Source organism: Pleuronectes platessa, unplaced genomic scaffold (assembly GCF_947347685.1).
Source record: "Pleuronectes platessa unplaced genomic scaffold, fPlePla1.1 scaffold_79, whole genome shotgun sequence".
Classification (NCBI taxonomy): Eukaryota; Metazoa; Chordata; class Actinopteri; order Pleuronectiformes; family Pleuronectidae; genus Pleuronectes; species Pleuronectes platessa.
The window spans coordinates 99705-124630 of NW_026519180.1; positions in this window are offsets into that span (position 1 = coordinate 99705).

Here is a 24926-nt window from a genome sequence, read left to right on the forward strand (position 1 = left end):
CTAATTTTGCAACAATGTTTAAGGTTTGGAGGTTTCATAGACTAAAGTTGAAAATCAGTGGTTTGACTGCCATAATGAAATAGGGTCACTAATCAACGTGTTTTCTCAAAAGGCCTTCAGTCAAATTCCTTGATACTTAAAATGCATACAGTGGATTATAATAATGAAAAAGGATTATTTGAAATCTTTTTTTCAACTCTAAAGGAACTCTTTAAAAAAAAGATTTTAAGTTTTGGAAACCCCAATGAAAAAGTAGCGCTGGAAACGTTGAGATAAGCCTATTTTTGCAACTTTGGTTAAAATCTTCATTTTTTCATCACAGATATGCCCAAGGTGCACAAAAGTGCTGGAAAGGGTGAGATAAGCCTAATTTTGCAACAATGTTTAAGGTTTGGAGGTTTCATAGACTAAAGTTGAAAATCAGTGGTTTGACTGCCATAATGAAATAGGGTCACTAATCAACGTGTTTTCTCAAAAGGCCTTCAGTCAAATTCCTTGATACTTAAAATGCATACAGTGGATTATAATAATGAAAAAGGATTATTTGAAATCTTGGTTTCAACTCTAAAGGAACTCTTTAAAAAAAAGATTTTAAGTTTTGGAAACCCCAATGAAAAAGTAGCGCTGGAAACGGTGAGATAAGCCTATTTTTGCAACTTTGGTTAAAATCTTCAATTTTTCATCACAGATGTGCCCAAGATGCGCAAAAGCGCTGGAAACGGTGAGATAAGCCTATTTTTGCAACTTTGGTTAAAATCTTAAATTTTTCATCACAGATGTGCCCAAGGTGCGCAAAAGTGCTGGAAACGGTGAGATAAGCCTAATTTTGCAACAATGTTTAAGGTTTGGAGGTTTCATAGACTAAAGTTGAAAATCAGTGGGTTGACTGCCATAATGAAATAGGGTCACTAATCAACGTGTTTTCTCAAAAGGCCTTCAGTCAAATTCCTTGATACTTAAAATGCATACAGTGGATTATAATAATGAAAAAGGATTATTTGAAATCTTGGTTTCAACTCTAAAGGAACTCTTTAAAAAAAAGATTTTAAGTTTTGGAAACCCCAATGAAAAAGTAGCGCTGGAAACGTTGAGATAAGCCTATTTTTGCAACTTTGGTTAAAATCTTCATTTTTTCATCACAGATATGCCCAAGGTGCACAAAAGTGCTGGAAAGGGTGAGATAAGCCTAATTTTGCAACAATGTTTAAGGTTTGGAGGTTTCATAGACTAAAGTTGAAAATCAGTGGTTTGACTGCCATAATGAAATAGGGTCACTAATCAACGTGTTTTCTCAAAAGGCCTTCAGTCAAATTCCTTGATACTTAAAATGCATACAGTGGATTATAATAATGAAAAAGGATTATTTGAAATCTTGGTTTCAACTCTAAAGGAACTCTTTAAAAAAAAGATTTTAAGTTTTGGAAACCCCAATGAAAAAGTAGCGCTGGAAACGGTGAGATAAGCCTATTTTTGCAACTTTGGTTAAAATCTTCAATTTTTCATCACAGATGTGCCCAAGATGCGCAAAAGCGCTGGAAACGGTGAGATAAGCCTATTTTTGCAACTTTGGTTAAAATCTTCAATTTTTCATCACAGATGTGCCCAAGGTGCGCAAAAGTGCTGGAAACGGTGAGATAAGCCTAATTTTGCAACAATGTTTAAGGTTTGGAGGTTTCATAGACTAAAGTTGAAAATCAGTGGGTTGACTGCCATAATGAAATAGGGTCACTAATCAACGTGTTTTCTCAAAAGGCCTTCAGTCAAATTCCTTGATACTTAAAATGCATACAGTGGATTATAATAATGAAAAAGGATAATTTGAAATCTTGGTTTCAACTCTAAAGGAACTCTTTAAAAAAAAGATTTTAAGTTTTGGAAACCCCAATGAAAAAGTAGCAACTGCACGGTTTCTACTGTCAGATTGGCTCTAAGTGCCAAAAAGTGCTGGAAACGGGGAGATAAGCCTATTTTTGCAACAATGGTTAAAATCTTCAATTTTTCATCACAGATGTGTCCAAGATGCACAAAAGCGCTGGAAACGGTGAGATAAACCTATTTTTGCAACTTTGGTTAAAATCTTCAATTTTTCATCACAGATGTGCCCAAGATGCACAAAAGCGCTGGAAACGGTGAGATAAGCCTATTTTTGCAACTTTGGTTAAAATCTTCAATTTTTCATCACAGATGTGCCCAAGATGCGCAAAAGCTCTGGAAACGGTGAGATAAGCCTATTTTTGCAACTTTGGTTAAAATCTTAAATTTTTCATCACAGATGTGCCCAAGATGCGCAAAAGCTCTGGAAACGGTGAGATAAGCCTATTTTTGCAACTTTGGTTAAAATCTTAAATTTTTCATCACAGATGTGCCCAAGGTGCGCAAAAGTGCTGGAAACGGTGAGATAAGCCTAATTTTGCAACAATGTTTAAGGTTTGGAGGTTTCATAGACTAAAGTTGAAAATCAGTGGTTTGACTGCCATAATGAAATAGGGTCACTAATCAACGTGTTTTCTCAAAAGGCCTTCAGTCAAATTCCTTGATACTTAAAATGCATACAGTGGATTATAATAATGAAAAAGGATTATTTGAAATCTTGGTTTCAACTCTAAAGGAACTCTTTAAAAAAAAGATTTTAAGTTTTGGAAACCCCAATGAAAAAGTAGCGCTGGAAACGTTGAGATAAGCCTATTTTTGCAACTTTGGTTAAAATCTTCATTTTTTCATCACAGATATGCCCAAGGTGCACAAAAGTGCTGGAAAGGGTGAGATAAGCCTAATTTTGCAACAATGTTTAAGGTTTGGAGGTTTCATAGACTAAAGTTGAAAATCAGTGGTTTGACTGCCATAATGAAATAGGGTCACTAATCAACGTGTTTTCTCAAAAGGCCTTCAGTCAAATTCCTTGATACTTAAAATGCATACAGTGGATTATAATAATGAAAAAGGATTATTTGAAATCTTGGTTTCAACTCTAAAGGAACTCTTTAAAAAAAAGATTTTAAGTTTTGGAAACCCCAATGAAAAAGTAGCGCTGGAAACGGTGAGATAAGCCTATTTTTGCAACTTTGGTTAAAATCTTCAATTTTTCATCACAGATGTGCCCAAGATGCGCAAAAGCGCTGGAAACGGTGAGATAAGCCTATTTTTGCAACTTTGGTTAAAATCTTCAATTTTTCATCACAGATGTGCCCAAGGTGCGCAAAAGTGCTGGAAACGGTGAGATAAGCCTAATTTTGCAACAATGTTTAAGGTTTGGAGGTTTCATAGACTAAAGTTGAAAATCAGTGGGTTGACTGCCATAATGAAATAGGGTCACTAATCAACGTGTTTTCTCAAAAGGCCTTCAGTCAAATTCCTTGATACTTAAAATGCATACAGTGGATTATAATAATGAAAAAGGATAATTTGAAATCTTGGTTTCAACTCTAAAGGAACTCTTTAAAAAAAAGATTTTAAGTTTTGGAAACCCCAATGAAAAAGTAGCAACTGCACGGTTTCTACTGTCAGATTGGCTCTAAGTGCCAAAAAGTGCTGGAAACGGGGAGATAAGCCTATTTTTGCAACAATGGTTAAAATCTTCAATTTTTCATCACAGATGTGTCCAAGATGCACAAAAGCGCTGGAAACGGTGAGATAAACCTATTTTTGCAACTTTGGTTAAAATCTTCAATTTTTCATCACAGATGTGCCCAAGATGCGCAAAAGCTCTGGAAACGGTGAGATAAGCCTATTTTTGCAACTTTGGTTAAAATCTTCAATTTTTCATCACAGATGTGCCCAAGATGCGCAAAAGCTCTGGAAACGGTGAGATAAGCCTATTTTTGCAACTTTGGTTAAAATCTTAAATTTTTCATCACAGATGTGCCCAAGATGCACAAAAGCGCTGGAAACGGTGAGATAAGCCTATTTTTGCAACTTTGGTTAAAATCTTCAATTTTTCATCACAGATGTGCCCAAGATGCGCAAAAGCGCTGGAAACGGTGAGATAAGCCTATTTTTGCAACTTTGGTTAAAATCTTAAATTTTTCATCACAGATGTGCCCAAGGTGCGCAAAAGTGCTGGAAACGGTGAGATAAGCCTAATTTTGCAACAATGTTTAAGGTTTGGAGGTTTCATAGACTAAAGTTGAAAATCAGTGGTTTGACTGCCATAATGAAATAGGGTCACTAATCAACGTGTTTTCTCAAAAGGCCTTCACTCAATTTCCTTGATACTTAAAATGCATACAGTGGATTATAATAATGAAAAAGGATAATTTGAAATCTTGGTTTCAACTCTAAAGGAACTCTTTAAAAAAAAGATTTTAAGTTTTGGAAACCCCAATGAAAAAGTAGCAACTGCACGGTTTCTACTGTCAGATTGGCTCTAAGTGCCAAAAAGTGCTGGAAACAAGGAGATAAGCCTATTTTTGCAACAATGGTTAAAATCTTCAATTTTTCATCACAGATGTGTCCAAGATGCACAAAAGCGCTGGAAACGGTGAGATAAGCCTATTTTTGCAACTTTGGTTAAAATCTTCAATTTTTCATCACAGATGTGCCCAAGATGCACAAAAGCGCTGGAAACGTTGAGATAAGCCTATTTTTGCAACTTTGGTTAAAATCTTCAATTTTTCATCACAGATGTGCCCAAGATGCACAAAAGCGCTGGAAACGGTGAGATAAGCCTATTTTTGCAACTTTGGTTAAAATCTTCAATTTTTCATCACAGCTGTGTCCAAGATGCGCAAAAGCGCTGGAAACGGTGGGATAAGCCTATTTTTGCAACTTTGGTTAAAATCTTCAATTTTTCATCACAGATGTGCCCAAGATGCGCAAAAGCGCTGGAAACGGTGAGATAAGCCTATTTTTGCAACTTTGGTTAAAATCTTAAATTTTTCATCACAGATGTGCCCAAGGTGCGCAAAAGTGCTGGAAACGGTGAGATAAGCCTAATTTTGCAACAATGTTTAAGGTTTGGAGGTTTCATAGACTAAAGTTGAAAATCAGTGGTTTGACTGCCATAATGAAATAGGGTCACTAATCAACGTGTTTTCTCAAAAGGCCTTCACTCAATTTCCTTGATACTTAAAATGCATACAGTGGATTATAATAATGAAAAAGGATAATTTGAAATCTTGGTTTCAACTCTAAAGGAACTCTTTAAAAAAAAGATTTTAAGTTTTGGAAACCCCAATGAAAAAGTAGCAACTGCACGGTTTCTACTGTCAGATTGGCTCTAAGTGCCAAAAAGTGCTGGAAACGGGGAGATAAGCCTATTTTTGCAACAATGGTTAAAATCTTCAATTTTTCATCACAGATGTGTCCAAGATGCACAAAAGCGCTGGAAACGGTGAGATAAGCCTATTTTTGCAACTTTGGTTAAAATCTTCAATTTTTCATCACAGATGTGCCCAAGATGCCCAAAAGCGCTGGAAACGGTGAGATAAGCCTATTTTTGCAACTTTGGTTAAAATCTTCATTTTTTCATCACAGATATGCCCAAGGTGCACAAAAGTGCTGGAAAGGGTGAGATAAGCCTAATTTTGCAACAATGTTTAAGGTTTGGAGGTTTCATAGACTAAAGTTGAAAATCAGTGGTTTGACTGCCATAATGAAATAGGGTCACTAATCAACGTGTTTTCTCAAAAGGCCTTCAGTCAAATTCCTTGATACTTAAAATGCATACAGTGGATTATAATAATGAAAAAGGATTATTTGAAATCTTGGTTTCAACTCTAAAGGAACTCTTTAAAAAAAAGATTTTAAGTTTTGGAAACCCCAATGAAAAAGTAGCGCTGGAAACGGTGAGATAAGCCTATTTTTGCAACTTTGGTTAAAATCTTCAATTTTTCATCACAGATGTGCCCAAGATGCGCAAAAGCGCTGGAAACGGTGAGATAAGCCTATTTTTGCAACTTTGGTTAAAATCTTCAATTTTTCATCACAGATGTGCCCAAGGTGCGCAAAAGTGCTGGAAACGGTGAGATAAGCCTAATTTTGCAACAATGTTTAAGGTTTGGAGGTTTCATAGACTAAAGTTGAAAATCAGTGGGTTGACTGCCATAATGAAATAGGGTCACTAATCAACGTGTTTTCTCAAAAGGCCTTCAGTCAAATTCCTTGATACTTAAAATGCATACAGTGGATTATAATAATGAAAAAGGATAATTTGAAATCTTGGTTTCAACTCTAAAGGAACTCTTTAAAAAAAAGATTTTAAGTTTTGGAAACCCCAATGAAAAAGTAGCAACTGCACGGTTTCTACTGTCAGATTGGCTCTAAGTGCCAAAAAGTGCTGGAAACGGGGAGATAAGCCTATTTTTGCAACAATGGTTAAAATCTTCAATTTTTCATCACAGATGTGTCCAAGATGCACAAAAGCGCTGGAAACGGTGAGATAAACCTATTTTTGCAACTTTGGTTAAAATCTTCAATTTTTCATCACAGATGTGCCCAAGATGCGCAAAAGCTCTGGAAACGGTGAGATAAGCCTATTTTTGCAACTTTGGTTAAAATCTTCAATTTTTCATCACAGATGTGCCCAAGATGCGCAAAAGCTCTGGAAACGGTGAGATAAGCCTATTTTTGCAACTTTGGTTAAAATCTTAAATTTTTCATCACAGATGTGCCCAAGATGCACAAAAGCGCTGGAAACGGTGAGATAAGCCTATTTTTGCAACTTTGGTTAAAATCTTCAATTTTTCATCACAGATGTGCCCAAGATGCGCAAAAGCGCTGGAAACGGTGAGATAAGCCTATTTTTGCAACTTTGGTTAAAATCTTAAATTTTTCATCACAGATGTGCCCAAGGTGCGCAAAAGTGCTGGAAACGGTGAGATAAGCCTAATTTTGCAACAATGTTTAAGGTTTGGAGGTTTCATAGACTAAAGTTGAAAATCAGTGGTTTGACTGCCATAATGAAATAGGGTCACTAATCAACGTGTTTTCTCAAAAGGCCTTCACTCAATTTCCTTGATACTTAAAATGCATACAGTGGATTATAATAATGAAAAAGGATAATTTGAAATCTTGGTTTCAACTCTAAAGGAACTCTTTAAAAAAAAGATTTTAAGTTTTGGAAACCCCAATGAAAAAGTAGCAACTGCACGGTTTCTACTGTCAGATTGGCTCTAAGTGCCAAAAAGTGCTGGAAACAAGGAGATAAGCCTATTTTTGCAACAATGGTTAAAATCTTCAATTTTTCATCACAGATGTGTCCAAGATGCACAAAAGCGCTGGAAACGGTGAGATAAGCCTATTTTTGCAACTTTGGTTAAAATCTTCAATTTTTCATCACAGATGTGCCCAAGATGCACAAAAGCGCTGGAAACGTTGAGATAAGCCTATTTTTGCAACTTTGGTTAAAATCTTCAATTTTTCATCACAGATGTGCCCAAGATGCACAAAAGCGCTGGAAACGGTGAGATAAGCCTATTTTTGCAACTTTGGTTAAAATCTTCAATTTTTCATCACAGCTGTGTCCAAGATGCGCAAAAGCGCTGGAAACGGTGGGATAAGCCTATTTTTGCAACTTTGGTTAAAATCTTCAATTTTTCATCACAGATGTGCCCAAGATGCGCAAAAGCGCTGGAAACGGTGAGATAAGCCTATTTTTGCAACTTTGGTTAAAATCTTAAATTTTTCATCACAGATGTGCCCAAGGTGCGCAAAAGTGCTGGAAACGGTGAGATAAGCCTAATTTTGCAACAATGTTTAAGGTTTGGAGGTTTCATAGACTAAAGTTGAAAATCAGTGGTTTGACTGCCATAATGAAATAGGGTCACTAATCAACGTGTTTTCTCAAAAGGCCTTCACTCAATTTCCTTGATACTTAAAATGCATACAGTGGATTATAATAATGAAAAAGGATAATTTGAAATCTTGGTTTCAACTCTAAAGGAACTCTTTAAAAAAAAGATTTTAAGTTTTGGAAACCCCAATGAAAAAGTAGCAACTGCACGGTTTCTACTGTCAGATTGGCTCTAAGTGCCAAAAAGTGCTGGAAACGGGGAGATAAGCCTATTTTTGCAACAATGGTTAAAATCTTCAATTTTTCATCACAGATGTGTCCAAGATGCACAAAAGCGCTGGAAACGGTGAGATAAGCCTATTTTTGCAACTTTGGTTAAAATCTTCAATTTTTCATCACAGATGTGCCCAAGATGCCCAAAAGCGCTGGAAACGGTGAGATAAGCCTATTTTTGCAACTTTGGTTAAAATCTTCATTTTTTCATCACAGATATGCCCAAGGTGCACAAAAGTGCTGGAAAGGGTGAGATAAGCCTAATTTTGCAACAATGTTTAAGGTTTGGAGGTTTCATAGACTAAAGTTGAAAATCAGTGGTTTGACTGCCATAATGAAATAGGGTCACTAATCAACGTGTTTTCTCAAAAGGCCTTCAGTCAAATTCCTTGATACTTAAAATGCATACAGTGGATTATAATAATGAAAAAGGATTATTTGAAATCTTGGTTTCAACTCTAAAGGAACTCTTTAAAAAAAAGATTTTAAGTTTTGGAAACCCCAATGAAAAAGTAGCAACTGCACGGTTTCTACTGTCAGATTGGCTCTAAGTGCCAAAAAGTGCTGGAAACGGGGAGATAAGCCTATTTTTGCAACAATGGTTAAAATCTTCAATTTTTCATCACAGATGTGTCCAAGATGCACAAAAGCGCTGGAAACGGTGAGATAAACCTATTTTTGCAACTTTGGTTAAAATCTTCAATTTTTCATCACAGATGTGCCCAAGATGCACAAAAGCGCTGGAAACGGTGAGATAAGCCTATTTTTGCAACTTTGGTTAAAATCTTCAATTTTTCATCACAGATGTGCCCAAGATGCGCAAAAGCTCTGGAAACGGTGAGATAAGCCTATTTTTGCAACTTTGGTTAAAATCTTAAATTTTTCATCACAGATGTGCCCAAGATGCACAAAAGCGCTGGAAACGGTGAGATAAGCCTATTTTTGCAACTTTGGTTAAAATCTTCAATTTTTCATCACAGATGTGCCCAAGATGCGCAAAAGCGCTGGAAACGGTGAGATAAGCCTATTTTTGCAACTTTGGTTAAAATCTTAAATTTTTCATCACAGATGTGCCCAAGGTGCGCAAAAGTGCTGGAAACGGTGAGATAAGCCTAATTTTGCAACAATGTTTAAGGTTTGGAGGTTTCATAGACTAAAGTTGAAAATCAGTGGTTTGACTGCCATAATGAAATAGGGTCACTAATCAACGTGTTTTCTCAAAAGGCCTTCACTCAATTTCCTTGATACTTAAAATGCATACAGTGGATTATAATAATGAAAAAGGATAATTTGAAATCTTGGTTTCAACTCTAAAGGAACTCTTTAAAAAAAAGATTTTAAGTTTTGGAAACCCCAATGAAAAAGTAGCAACTGCACGGTTTCTACTGTCAGATTGGCTCTAAGTGCCAAAAAGTGCTGGAAACAAGGAGATAAGCCTATTTTTGCAACAATGGTTAAAATCTTCAATTTTTCATCACAGATGTGTCCAAGATGCACAAAAGCGCTGGAAACGGTGAGATAAGCCTATTTTTGCAACTTTGGTTAAAATCTTCAATTTTTCATCACAGATGTGCCCAAGATGCACAAAAGCGCTGGAAACGTTGAGATAAGCCTATTTTTGCAACTTTGGTTAAAATCTTCAATTTTTCATCACAGATGTGCCCAAGATGCACAAAAGCGCTGGAAACGGTGAGATAAGCCTATTTTTGCAACTTTGGTTAAAATCTTCAATTTTTTATCACAGCTGTGTCCAAGATGCGCAAAAGCGCTGGAAACGGTGGGATAAGCCTATTTTTGCAACTTTGGTTAAAATCTTCAATTTTTCATCACAGATGTGCCCAAGATGCGCAAAAGCGCTGGAAACGGTGAGATAAGCCTATTTTTGCAACTTTGGTTAAAATCTTAAATTTTTCATCACAGATGTGCCCAAGGTGCGCAAAAGTGCTGGAAACGGTGAGATAAGCCTAATTTTGCAACAATGTTTAAGGTTTGGAGGTTTCATAGACTAAAGTTGAAAATCAGTGGTTTGACTGCCATAATGAAATAGGGTCACTAATCAACGTGTTTTCTCAAAAGGCCTTCACTCAATTTCCTTGATACTTAAAATGCATACAGTGGATTATAATAATGAAAAAGGATAATTTGAAATCTTGGTTTCAACTCTAAAGGAACTCTTTAAAAAAAAGATTTTAAGTTTTGGAAACCCCAATGAAAAAGTAGCAACTGCACGGTTTCTACTGTCAGATTGGCTCTAAGTGCCAAAAAGTGCTGGAAACGGGGAGATAAGCCTATTTTTGCAACAATGGTTAAAATCTTCAATTTTTCATCACAGATGTGTCCAAGATGCACAAAAGCGCTGGAAACGGTGAGATAAGCCTATTTTTGCAACTTTGGTTAAAATCTTCAATTTTTCATCACAGATGTGCCCAAGATGCCCAAAAGCGCTGGAAACGGTGAGATAAGCCTATTTTTGCAACTTTGGTTAAAATCTTAAATTTTTCATCACAGATGTGCCCAAGATGCCCAAAAGCGCTGGAAACGGTGAGATAAGCCTATTTTTGCAACTTTGGTTAAAATCTTCAATTTTTCATCACAGATATGCCCAAGGTGCACAAAAGTGCTGGAAACGGTGAGATAAGCCTAATTTTGCAACAATGTTTAAGGTTTGGAGGTTTCATAGACTAAAGTTGAAAATCATTGGTTTGACTGCCATAATGAAATAGGGTCACTAATCAACGTGTTTTCTCAAAAGGCCTTCAGTCAAATTCCTTGATACTTAAAATGCATACAGTGGATTATAATAATGAAAAAGGATAATTTGAAATCTTGGTTTCAACTCTAAAGGAACTCTTTAAAAAAAAGATTTTAAGTTTTGGAAACCCCAATGAAAAAGTAGCAACTGCACGGTTTCTACTGTCAGATTGGCTCTAAGTGCCAAAAAGTGCTGGAAACGGGGAGATAAGCCTATTTTTGCAACAATGGTTAAAATCTTCAATTTTTCATCACAGATGTGTCCAAGATGCACAAAAGCGCTGGAAACGGTGAGATAAGCCTATTTTTGCAACTTTGGTTAAAATCTTCAATTTTTCATCACAGATGTGCCCAAGATGCACAAAAGCGCTGGAAACGGTGAGATAAGCCTATTTTTGCAACTTTGGTTAAAATCTTAAATTTTTCATCACAGATGTGCCCAAGATGCCCAAAAGCGCTGGAAACGGTGAGATAAGCCTATTTTTGCAACTTTGGTTAAAATCTTCAATTTTTCATCACAGATGTGCCCAAGATGCCCAAAAGCGCTGGAAACGGTGAGATAAGCCTATTTTTGCAACTTTGGTTAAAATCTTAAATTTTTCATCACAGATGTGCCCAAGGTGCGCAAAAGTGCTGGAAACGGTGAGATAAGCCTAATTTTGCAACAATGTTTAAGGTTTGGAGGTTTCATAGACTAAAGTTGAAAATCAGTGGTTTGACTGCCATAATGAAATAGGGTCACTAATCAACGTGTTTTCTCAAAAGGCCTTCAGTCAAATTCCTTGATACTTAAAATGCATACAGTGGATTATAATAATGAAAAAGGATAATTTGAAATCTTGGTTTCAACTCTAAAGGAACTCTTTAAAAAAAAGATTTTAAGTTTTGGAAACCCCAATGAAAAAGTAGCAACTGCACGGTTTCTACTGTCAGATTGGCTCTAAGTGCCAAAAAGTGCTGGAAACGGGGAGATAAGCCTATTTTTGCAACAATGGTTAAAATCTTCAATTTTTCATCACAGATGTGTCCAAGATGCACAAAAGCGCTGGAAACGGTGAGATAAGCCTATTTTTGCAACTTTGGTTAAAATCTTCAATTTTTCATCACAGATGTGCCCAAGATGCACAAAAGCGCTGGAAACGGTGAGATAAGCCTATTTTTGCAACTTTGGTTAAAATCTTCAATTTTTCATCACAGATGTGCCCAAGATGCGCAAAAGCACTGGAAACGGTGAGATAAGCCTATTTTTGCAACTTTGGTTAAAATCTTAAATTTTTCATCACAGATGTGCCCAAGGTGCGCAAAAGTGCTGGAAACGGTGAGATAAGCCTAATTTTGCAACAATGTTTAAGGTTTGGAGGTTTCATAGACTAAAGTTGAAAATCAGTGGTTTGACTGCCATAATGAAATAGGGTCACTAATCAACGTGTTTTCTCAAAAGGCCTTCAGTCAAATTCCTTGATACTTAAAATGCATACAGTGGATTATAATAATGAAAAAGGATAATTTGAAATCTTGGTTTCAACTCTAAAGGAACTCTTTAAAAAAAAGATTTTAAGTTTTGGAAACCCCAATGAAAAAGTAGCAACTGCACGGTTTCTACTGTCAGATTGGCTCTAAGTGCCAAAAAGTGCTGGAAACGGGGAGATAAGCCTATTTTTGCAACAATGGTTAAAATCTTCAATTTTTCATCACAGATGTGTCCAAGATGCACAAAAGCGCTGGAAACGGTGAGATAAGCCTATTTTTGCAACTTTGGTTAAAATCTTCAATTTTTCATCACAGATGTGCCCAAGATGCACAAAAGCGCTGGAAACGGTGAGATAAGCCTATTTTTGCAACTTTGGTTAAAATCTTAAATTTTTCATCACAGATGTGCCCAAGATGCACAAAAGCGCTGGAAACGGTGAGATAAGCCTATTTTTGCAACTTTGGTTAAAATCTTCAATTTTTCATCACAGATGTGCCCAAGATGCGCAAAAGCACTGGAAACGGTGAGATAAGCCTATTTTTGCAACTTTGGTTAAAATCTTAAATTTTTCATCACAGATGTGCCCAAGATGCCCAAAAGCGCTGGAAACGGTGAGATAAGCCTATTTTTGCAACTTTGGTTAAAATCTTCAATTTTTCATCACAGATGTGCCCAAGATGCACAAAAGTGCTGGAAACGGTGAGATAAGCCTATTTTTGCAACTTTGGTTAAAATCTTCATTTTTTCATCACAGATGTGCCCAAGGTGCACAAAAGTGCTGGAAACGGTGAGATAAGCCTATTTTTGCAACTTTGGTTAAAATCTTCATTTTTTCATCACAGATATGCCCAAGGTGCACAAAAGTGCTGGAAACGGTGAGATAAGCCTAATTTTGCAACAATGTTTAAGGTTTGGAGGTTTCATAGACTAAAGTTGAAAATCAGTGGTTTGACTGCCATAATGAAATAGGGTCACTAATCAACGTGTTTTCTCAAAAGGCCTTCAGTCAAATTAATTGATACTTAAAATGCATACAGTGGATTATAATAATGAAAAAGGATGATTTGAAATCTTGGTTTCAACTCTAAAGGAACTCTTTAAAAAAAAGATTTTAAGTTTTGGAAACCCCAATGAAAAAGTAGCAACTGCACGGTTTCTACTGTCAGATTGGCTCTAAGTGCCAAAAAGTGCTGGAAACGGGGAGATAAGCCTATTTTTGCAACAATGGTTAAAATCTTCAATTTTTCATCACAGATGTGCCCAAGATGCACAAAAGCGCTGGAAACGGTGAGATAAGCCTATTTTTGCAACTTTGGTTAAAATCTTCAATTTTTCATCACAGATGTGCCCAAGATGCACAAAAGCGCTGGAAACGGTGAGATAAGCCTATTTTTGCAACTTTGGTTAAAATCTTCAATTTTTCATCACAGATGTGCCCAAGATGCGCAAAAGCGCTGGAAACGGTGAGATAAGCCTATTTTTGCAACTTTGGTTAAAATCTTAAATTTTTCATCACAGATGTGCCCAAGATGCCCAAAAGCGCTGGAAACGGTGAGATAAGCCTATTTTTAAAACTTTGGTTAAAATCTTCATTTTTTCATCACAGATATTCCCAAGGTGCACAAAAGTGCTGGAAACGGTGAGATAAGCCTAATTTTGCAACAATGTTTAAGGTTTGGAGGTTTCATAGACCAAAGTTGAAAATCAGTGGTTTGACTGCCATAATGAAATAGGGTCACTAATCAACGTGTTTTCTCAAAAGGCCTTCAGTCAAATTCCATGATACTTAAAATGCATACAGTGGATTATAATAATGAAAAAGGATAATTTGAAATCTTGGTTTCAACTCTAAAGGAACTCTTTAAAAAAAAGATTTTAAGTTTTGGAAACCCCAATGAAAAAGTAGCAACTGCACGGTTTCTACTGTCAGATTGGCTCTAGTGCCAAAAAGTGCTGGAAACGGGGAGATAAGCCTATTTTTGCAACAATGGTTAAAATCTTCAATTTTTCATCACAGATGTGCCCAAGATGCACAAAAGCGCTGGAAACGGTGAGATAAGCCTATTTTTGCAACTTTGGTTAAAATCTTCAATTTTTCATCACAGATGTGCCCAAGATGCACAAAAGCGCTGGAAACGGTGAGATAAGCCTATTTTTGCAACTTTGGTTAAAATCTTCATTTTTTCATCACAGATATGCCCAAGGTTCCGCAAAAGTGCTGGAAACGGTGAGATAAGCCTAATTTTGCAACAATGTTTAAGGTTTGGAGGTTTCATAGACTAAAGTTGAAAATCAGTGGTTTGACTGCCATAATGAAATAGGGTCACTAATCAACGTGTTTTCTCAAAAGGCCTTCAGTCAAATTCCTTGATACTTAAAATGCATACAGTGGATTATAATAATGAAAAAGGATCATTTGAAATCTTGGTTTCGACTCTAAAGGAACTCTTTAAAAAAAAGATTTTAAGTTTGGGAAACCCCAATGAAAAAGTAGCAACTGCACGGTTTCTACTGTCAGATTGGCTCTAAGTGCCAAAAAGTGCTGGAAACGGGGAGATAAGCCTATTTTTGCAACAATGGTTAAAATCTTCAATTTTTCATCACAGATGTGTCCAAGATGCACAAAAGCGCTGGAAACGGTGAGATAAGCCTATTTTTGCAACTTTGGTTAAAATCTTCAATTTTTCATCACAGATGTGCCCAAGATGCACAAAAGCGCTGGAAACGGTGAGATAAGCCTATTTTTGCAACTTTGGTTAAAATCTTAAATTTTTCATCACAGATGTGCCCAAGATGCCCAAAAGTGCTGGAAACGGTGAGATAAGCCTATTTTTGCAACTTTGGTTAAAATCTTCAATTTTTCATCACAGATGTGCCCAAGATGCACAAAAGCCCTGGAAACGGTGAGATAAGCCTATTTTTGCAACTTTGGTTAAAATCTTCATTTTTTCATCACAGATATGCCCAAGGTGCACAAAAGTGCTGGAAACGGTGAGATAAGCCTATTTTTGCAACTTTGGTTAAAATCTTCATTTTTTCATCACAGATATGCCCAAGGTGCACAAAAGTGCTGGAAACGGTGAGATAAGCCTAATTTTGCAACAATGTTTAAGGTTTGGAGGTTTCATAGACCAAAGTTGAAAATCAGTGGTTTGACTGCCATAATGAAATAGGGTCACTAATCAACGTGTTTTCTCAAAAGGCCTCCAGTCAAATTCCTTGATACTTAAAATGCATACAGTGGATTATAATAATGAAAAAGGATAATTTGAAATCTTGGTTTCAACTCTAAAGGAACTCTTTAAAAAAGAGATTTTAAGTTTTGGAAACCCCAATGAAAAAGTAGCAACTGCACGGTTTCTACTGTCAGATTGGCCCTAAGTGCCAAAAAGTGCTGGAAACGGGGAGATAAGCCTATTTTTGCAACTTTGGTTAAAATCTTCAATTTTTCATCACAGATGTGCCCAAGATGCGCAAAAGCGCTGGAAACGGTGAGATAAGCCTATTTTTGCAACTTTGGTTAAAATCTTAAATTTTTCATCACAGATGTGCCCAAGATGCCCAAAAGCGCTGGAAACGGTGAGATAAGCCTATTTTTGCAACTTTTGTTAAAATCTTAAATTTTTCATCACAGATGTGCCCAAGATGCCCAAAAGCGCTGGAAACGGTGAGATAAGCCTATTTTTGCAACTTTGGTTAAAATCTTCATTTTTTCATCACAGATATGCCCAAGGTGCGCAAAAGTGCTGGAAACGGTGAGATAAGCCTAATTTTGCAACAATGTTTAAGGTTTGGAGGTTTCATAGACTAAAGTTGAAAATCAGTGGTTTGACTGCCATAATGAAATAGGGTCACTAATCAACGTGTTTTCTCAAAAGGCCTTCAGTCAAATTCCTTGATACTTAAAATGCATACAGTGGATTATAATAATGAAAAAGGATAATTTGAAATCTTGGTTTCAACTCTAAAGGAACTCTTTAAAAAAAAGATTTTAAGTTTGGGAAACCCCAATGAAAAAGTAGCAACTGCACGGTTTCTACTGTCAGATTGGCTCTAAGTGCCAAAAAGTGCTGGAAACGGGGAGATAAGCCTATTTTTGCAACTTTGGTTAAAATCTTCAATTTTTCATCACAGATGTGCCCAAGATGCGCAAAAGCGCTGGAAACGGTGAGATAAGCCTATTTTTGCAACTTTGGTTAAAATCTTAAATTTTTCATCACAGATGTGCCCAAGATGCCCAAAAGCGCTGGAAACGGTGAGATAAGCCTATTTTTGCAACTTTTGTTAAAATCTTAAATTTTTCATCACAGATGTGCCCAAGATGCCCAAAAGCGCTGGAAACGGTGAGATAAGCCTATTTTTGCAACTTTGGTTAAAATCTTCATTTTTTCATCACAGATATGCCCAAGGTGCGCAAAAGTGCTGGAAACGGTGAGATAAGCCTAATTTTGCAACAATGTTTAAGGTTTGGAGGTTTCATAGACTAAAGTTGAAAATCAGTGGTTTGACTGCCATAATGAAATAGGGTCACTAATCAACGTGTTTTCTCAAAAGGCCTTCAGTCAAATTCCTTGATACCTAAAATGCATACAGTGGATTATAATAATGAAAAAGGATAATTTGAAATCTTGGTTTCAACTCTAAAGGAACTCTTTAAAAAAAAGATTTTAAGTTTGGGAAACCCCAATGAAAAAGTAGCAACTGCACGGTTTCTACTGTCAGATTGGCTCTAAGTGCCAAAAAGTGCTGGAAACGGGGAGATAAGCCTATTTTTGCAACAATGGTTAAAATCTTCAATTTTTCATCACAGATATGTCCAAGATGCACAAAAGCGCTGGAAACGGTGAGATAAGCCTATTTTTGCAACTTTGGTTAAAATCTTAAATTTTTCATCACAGATGTGCCAAAGATGCCAAAAAGCGCTGGAAACGGTGAGATAAGCCTATTTTTGCAACTTTGGTTAAAATCTTCAATTTTTCATCACAGATGTGCCCAAGATGCACAAAAGCGCTGGAAACGGTGAGATAAGCCTATTTTTGCAACTTTGGTTAAAATCTTCAATTTTTCATCACAGATGTGCCCAAGATGCGCAAAAGCGCTGGAAACGGTGAGATAAGCCTATTTTTGCAACTTTGGTTAAAATCTTAAATTTTTCATCACAGATGTGCCCCAGATGCCCAAAAGCGCTGGAAACGGTGAGATAAGCCTATTTTTGCAACTTTGGTTAAAATCTTCAATTTTTCATCACAGATGTGCCCAAGATGCACAAAAGTGCTGGAAACGGTGAGATAAGCCTATTTTTGCAACTTTGGTTAAAATCTTCATTTTTTCATCACAGATGTGCCCAAGGTGCACAAAAGTGCTGGAAACGGTGAGATAAGCCTATTTTTGCAACTTTGGTTAAAATCTTCATTTTTTCATCACAGATATGCCCAAGGTGCACAAAAGTGCTGGAAACGGTGAGATAAGCCTAATTTTGCAACAATGTTTAAGGTTTGGAGGTTTCATAGACTAAAGTTGAAAATCAGTGGTTTGACTGCCATAATGAAATAGGGTCACTAATTAACGTGTTTTCTCAAAAGGCCTTCAGTCAAATTCCTTGATACTTAAAATGCATACAGTGGATTATAATAATGAAAAAGGATAATTTGAAATCTTGGTTTCAACTCTAAAGGAACTCTTTAAAAAAAAGATTTTAAGTTTTGGAAACCCCAATGAAAAAGTAGCAACTGCACGGTTTCTACTGTCAGATTGGCTCTAAGTGCCAAAAAGTGCTGGGAACGGGGAGATAAGCCTATTTTTGCAACTTTGGTTAAAATCTTCAATTTTTCATCACAGATGTGCCCAAGATGCACAAAAGCGCTGGAAACGGTGAGATAAGCCTATTTTTGCAACTTTGGTTAAAATCTTCATTTTTTCATCACAGATATGCCCAAGGTGCGCAAAAGTGCTGGAAACGGTGAGATAAGCCTAATTTTGCAACAATGTTTAAGGTTTGGAGGTTTCATAGACTAAAGTTGAAAATCAGTGGTTTGACTGCCATAATGAAATAGGGTCACTAATCAACGTGTTTTCTCAAAAGGCCTTCAGTCAAATTCCTTGATACCTAAAATGCATACAGTGGATTATAATAATGAAAAAGGATAATTTGAAATCTTGGTTTCAACTCTAAAGGAACTCTTTAAAAAAAAGATTTTAAGTTTGGGAAACCCCAATGAAAAAGTAGCAACTGCACGGTTTCTACTGTCAGATTGGCTCTAAGTGCCAAAAAGTGCTGGAAACGGGGAGATAAGCCTATTTTTGCAACAATGGTTAAAATCTTCAATTTTTCATCACAGATATGTCCAAGATGCACAAAAGCGCTGGAAACGGTGAGATAAGCCTATTTTTGCAACTTTGGTTAAAATCTTAAATTTTTCATCACAGATGTGCCAAAGATGCCAAAAAGCGCTGGAAACGGTGAGATAAGCCTATTTTTGCAACTTTGGTTAAAATCTTCAATTTTTCATCACAGATGTGCCCAAGATGCACAAAAGCGCTGGAAACGGTGAGATAAGCCTATTTTTGCAACTTTGGTTAAAATCTTCAATTTTTCATCACAGATGTGCCCAAGATGCGCAAAAGCGCTGGAAACGGTGAGATAAGCCTATTTTTGCAACTTTGGTTAAAATCTTAAATTTTTCATCACAGATGTGCCCCAGATGCCCAAAAGCGCTGGAAACGGTGAGATAAGCCTATTTTTGCAACTTTGGTTAAAATCTTCAATTTTTCATCACAGATGTGCCCAAGATGCACAAAAGTGCTGGAAACGGTGAGATAAGCCTATTTTTGCAACTTTGGTTAAAATCTTCATTTTTTCATCACAGATGTGCCCAAGGTGCACAAAAGTGCTGGAAACGGTGAGATAAGCCTATTTTTGCAACTTTGGTTAAAATCTTCATTTTTTCATCACAGATATGCCCAAGGTGCACAAAAGTGCTGGAAACGGTGAGATAAGCCTAATTTTGCAACAATGTTTAAGGTTTGGAGGTTTCATAGACTAAAGTTGAAAATCAGTGGTTTGACTGCCATAATGAAATAGGGTCACTAATTAACGTGTTTTCTCAAAAGGCCTTCAGTCAAATTCCTTGATACTTAAAATGCATACAGTGGATTATAATAATGAAAAAGGATAATTTGAAATCTTGGTTTCAACTCTAAAGGAACTCTTTAAAAAAAAGATTTTAAGTTTTGGAAACCCCAATGAAAAAGTAGCAACTGCACGGTTTCTACTGTCAGATTGGCTCTAAGTGCCAAAAAGTGCTGGGAACGGGGAGATAAGCCTATTTTTGCAACTTTGGTTAAAATCTTCAATTTTTCATCACAGATGTGCCCAAGATGCACAAAAGCGCTGGAAACGGTGAGATAAGCCTATTTTTGCAACTTTGGTTAAAATCTTCAATTTTTCATCACAGATGTGCCCAAGATGCGCAAAAGCGCCGGAAACGGTGAGATAAGCCTATTTTTGCAACTTTGGTTAAAATCTTCATTTTTTCATCACAGATATGCCCAAGGTGCACAAAAGTGCTGGAAACGGTGAGATAAGCCTAATTTTGCAACAATGTTTAAGGTTTGGAGGTTTCATAGACTAAAGTTGAAAATCAGTGGTTTGACTGCCATAATGAAATAGGGTCACTAATCAACGTGTTTTCTCAAAAGGCCTTCAGTCAAATTCCTTGATACTTAAAATGCATACAGTGGATTATAATAATGAAAAAGGATAATTTGAAATCTTGGTTTCAACTCTAAAGGAACTCTTTAAAAAAAAGATTTTAAGTTTTGGAAACCCCAATGAAAAAGTAGCAACTGCACGGTTTCTACTGTCAGATTGGATCTAAGTGCCAAAAAGTGCTGGAAACGGGGAGATAAGCCTATTTTTGCAACAATGGTTAAAATCTTCAATTTTTCATCACAGATGTGCCCAAGATGCGCAAAAGCGCTGGAAACGGTGAGATAAGCCTATTTTTGCAACTTTGGTTAAAATCTTCAATTTTTCATCACAGATGTGCCCAAGATGCGCAAAAGCGCTGGAAACGGTGAGATAAGCCTATTTTTGCAACTTTGGTTAAAATCTTCATTTTTTCATCACAGATATGCCCAAGGTGCACAAAAGTGCTGGAAACGGTGAGATAAGCCTAATTTTGCAACAATGTTTAAGGTTTGGAGGTTTCATAGACTAAAGTTGAAAATCAGTGGTTTGACTGCCATAATGAAATAGGGTCACTAATTAACGTGTTTTCTCAAAAGGCCTTCAGTCAAATTCCTTGATACTTAAAATGCATACAGTGGATTATAATAATGAAAAAGGATAATTTGAAATCTTGGTTTCAACTCTAAAGGAACTCTTTAAAAAAGAGATTTTAAGTTTTGGAAACCCAAATGAAAAAGTAGCAACTGCACGGTTTCTACTGTCAGATTGGCTCTAAGTGCCAAAAAGTGCTGGAAACGGGGAGATAAGCCTATTTTTGCAACAATGGTTAAAATCTTCAATTTTTCATCACAGATGTGCCCAAGATGCACAAAAGCGCTGGAAACGGTGAGATAAGCCTATTTTTGCAACTTTGGTTAAAATCTTAAATTTTTCATCACAGATTTGCCCAAGATGCCCAAAAGCGCTGGAAACGGTGAGATAAGCCTAATTTTGCAACAATGTTTAAGGTTTGGAGGTTTCATAGACTAAAGTTGAAAATCAGTGGTTTGACTGCCATAATGAAATAGGGTCACTAATCAACGTGTTTTCTCAAAAGGCCTTCAGTCAAATTCCTTGATACTTAAAATGCATACAGTGGATTATAATAATGAAAAAGGATAATTTGAAATCTTGGTTTCAACTCTAAAGGAACTCTTTAAAAAAGAGATTTTAAGTTTTGGAAACCCAAATGAAAAAGTAGCAACTGCACGGTTTCTACTGTCAGATTGGATCTAAGTGCCAAAAAGTGCTGGAAACGGGGAGATAAGCCTATTTTTGCAACAATGGTTAAAATCTTCAATTTTTCATCACAGATGTGCCCAAGATGCGCAAAAGCGCCGGAAACGGTGAGATAAGCCTATTTTTGCAACTTTGGTTAAAATCTTCATTTTTTCATCACAGATATGCCCAAGGTGCACAAAAGTGCTGGAAACGGTGAGATAAGCCTAATTTTGCAACAATGTTTAAGGTTTGGAGGTTTCATAGACTAAAGTTGAAAATCAGTGGTTTGACTGCCATAATGAAATAGGGTCACTAATCAACGTGTTTTCTCAAAAGGCCTTCAGTCAAATTCCTTGATACTTAAAATGCATACAGTGGATTATAATAATGAAAAAGGATAATTTGAAATCTTGGTTTCAACTCTAAAGGAACTCTTTAAAAAAAAGATTTTAAGTTTTGGAAACCCCAATGAAAAAGGAGCAACTGCACGGTTTCTACTGTCAGATTGGATCTAAGTGCCAAAAAGTGCTGGAAACGGGGAGATAAGCCTATTTTTGCAACAATGGTTAAAATCTTCAATTTTTCATCACAGATGTGCCCAAGATGCGCAAAAGCGCTGGAAACGGTGAGATAAGCCTATTTTTGCAACTTTGGTTAAAATCTTCAATTTTTCATCACAGATGTGCCCAAGATGCGCAAAAGCGCTGGAAACGGTGAGATAAGCCTATTTTTGCAACTTTGGTTAAAATCTTCATTTTTTCATCACAGATATGCCCAAGGTGCACAAAAGTGCTGGAAACGGTGAGATAAGCCTAATTTTGCAACAATGTTTAAGGTTTGGAGGTTTCATAGACTAAAGTTGAAAATCAGTGGTTTGACTGCCATAATGAAATAGGGTCACTAATTAACGTGTTTTCTCAAAAGGCCTTCAGTCAAATTCCTTGATACTTAAAATGCATACAGTGGATTATAATAATGAAAAAGGATAATTTGAAATCTTGGTTTCAACTCTAAAGGAACTCTTTAAAAAAGAGATTTTAAGTTTTGGAAACCCAAATGAAAAAGTAGCAACTGCACGGTTTCTACTGTCAGATTGGCTCTAAGTGCCAAAAAGTGCTGGAAACGGGGTGATAAGCCTATTTTTGCAACAATGGTTAAAATCTTCAATTTTTCATCACAGATGTGCCCAAGATGCACAAAAGCGCTGGAAACGGTGAGATAAGCCTATTTTTGCAACTTTGGTTAAAATCTTCAATTTTTCATCACAGATGTGCCCAAGATGCACAAAAGCGCTGGAAACGGTGAGATAAGCCTATTTTTGCAACTTTGGTTAAAATCTTCATTTTTTTCATCACAGATATGCCCAAGGTGCACAAAAGTGCTGGAAACGGTGAGATAAGCCTAATTTTGCAACAATGTTTAAGGTTTGGAGGTTTCATAGACCAAAGTTGAAAATCCGTGGTTTGACTGCCATAATGAAATAGGGTCACTAATCAACGTGTTTTCTCAAAAGGCCTTCAGTCAAATTCCTTGATACTTAAAATGCATACAGTGGATTATAATAATGAAAAAGGATAATTTGAAATCTTGTTTTCAACTCAAAAGGAACTCTTTAAAAAAAAGATTTTAAGTTTTGGAAACCCCAATGAAAAAGTAGCAACTGCACGGTTTCTACTGTCAGATTGGCTCTAAGTGCCAAAAAGTGCTGGAAACGGGGAGATAAGCCTATTTTTGCAACTTTGGTTAAAATCTTCAATTTTTCATCACAGATGTGCCCAAGATGCGCAAAAGCGCTGGAAACGGTGAGATAAGCCTATTTTTGCAACTTTGGTTAAAATCTTAAATTTTTCATCACAGATGTGCCCAAGATGCCCAAAAGCGCTGGAAACGGTGAGATAAGCCTATTTTTGCAACTTTGGTTAAAATCTTAAATTTTTCATCACAGATGTGCCCAAGATGCCCAAAAGCGCTGGAAACGGTGAGATAAGCCTATTTTTGCAACTTTGGTTAAAATCTTCATTTTTTCATCACAGATATGCCCAAGGTGCGCAAAAGTGCTGGAAACGGTGAGATAAGCCTAATTTTGCAACAATGTTTAAGGTTTGGAGGTTTCATAGACTAAAGTTGAAAATCAGTGGTTTGACTGCCATAATGAAATAGGGTCACTAATCAACGTGTTTTCTCAAAAGGCCTTCAGTCAAATTCCTTGATACTTAAAATGCATACAGTGGATTATAATAATGAAAAAGGATAATTTGAAATCTTGGTTTCAACTCTAAAGGAACTCTTTAAAAAAAAGATTTTAAGTTTGGGAAACCCCAATGAAAAAGTAGCAACTGCACGGTTTCTACTGTCAGATTGGCTCTAAGTGCCAAAAAGTGCTGGAAACGGGGAGATAAGCCTATTTTTGCAACAATGGTTAAAATCTTCAATTTTTCATCACAGATATGTCCAAGATGCACAAAAGCGCTGGAAACGGTGAGATAAGCCTATTTTTGCAACTTTGGTTAAAATCTTCAATTTTTCATCACAGATGTGCCCAAGATGCACAAAAGCGCTGGAAACGGTGAGATAAGCCTATTTTTGCAACTTTGGTTAAAATCTTCAATTTTTCATCACAGATGTGCCCAAGATGCGCAAAAGCGCTGGAAACGGTGAGATAAGCCTATTTTTGCAACTTTGGTTAAAATCTTCAATTTTTCATCACAGATGTGCCCAAGATGCCCAAAAGCGCTGGAAACGGTGAGATAAGCCTATTTTTGCAACTTTGGTTAAAATCTTCAATTTTTCATCACAGATGTGCCCAAGATGCACAAAAGTGCTGGAAACGGTGAGATAAGCCTAATTTTGCAACAATGTTTAAGGTTTGGAGGTTTCATAGACTAAAGTTGAAAATCAGTGGTTTGACTGCCATAATGAAATAGGGTCACTAATCAACGTGTTTTCTCAAAAGGCCTTCAGTCAAATTCCTTGATACTTAAAATGCATACAGTGGATTATAATAATGAAAAAGGATCATTTGAAATCTTGGTTTCGACTCTAAAGGAACTCTTTAAAAAAAAGATTTTAAGTTTGGGAAACCCCAATGAAAAAGTAGCAACTGCACGGTTTCTACTGTCAGATTGGCTCTAAGTGCCAAAAAGTGCTGGAAACGGGGAGATAAGCCTATTTTTGCAACAATGGTTAAAATCTTCAATTTTTCATCACAGATGTGTCCAAGATGCACAAAAGCGCTGGAAACGGTGAGATAAGCCTATTTTTGCAACTTTGGTTAAAATCTTCAATTTTTCATCACAGATGTGCCCAAGATGCACAAAAGCGCTGGAAACGGTGAGATAAGCCTATTTTTGCAACTTTGGTTAAAATCTTCATTTTTTCATCACAGATATGCCCAAGGTGCACAAAAGTGCTGGAAACGGTGAGATAAGCCTATTTTTGCAACTTTGGTTAAAATCTTCATTTTTTCATCACAGATATGCCCAAGGTGCACAAAAGTGCTGGAAACGGTGAGATAAGCCTAATTTTGCAACAATGTTTAAGGTTTGGAGGTTTCATAGACCAAAGTTGAAAATCAGTGGTTTGACTGCCATAATGAAATAGGGTCACTAATCAACGTGTTTTCTCAAAAGGCCTCCAGTCAAATTCCTTGATACTTAAAATGCATACAGTGGATTATAATAATGAAAAAGGATAATTTGAAATCTTGGTTTCAACTCTAAAGGAACTCTTTAAAAAAAAGATTTTAAGTTTTG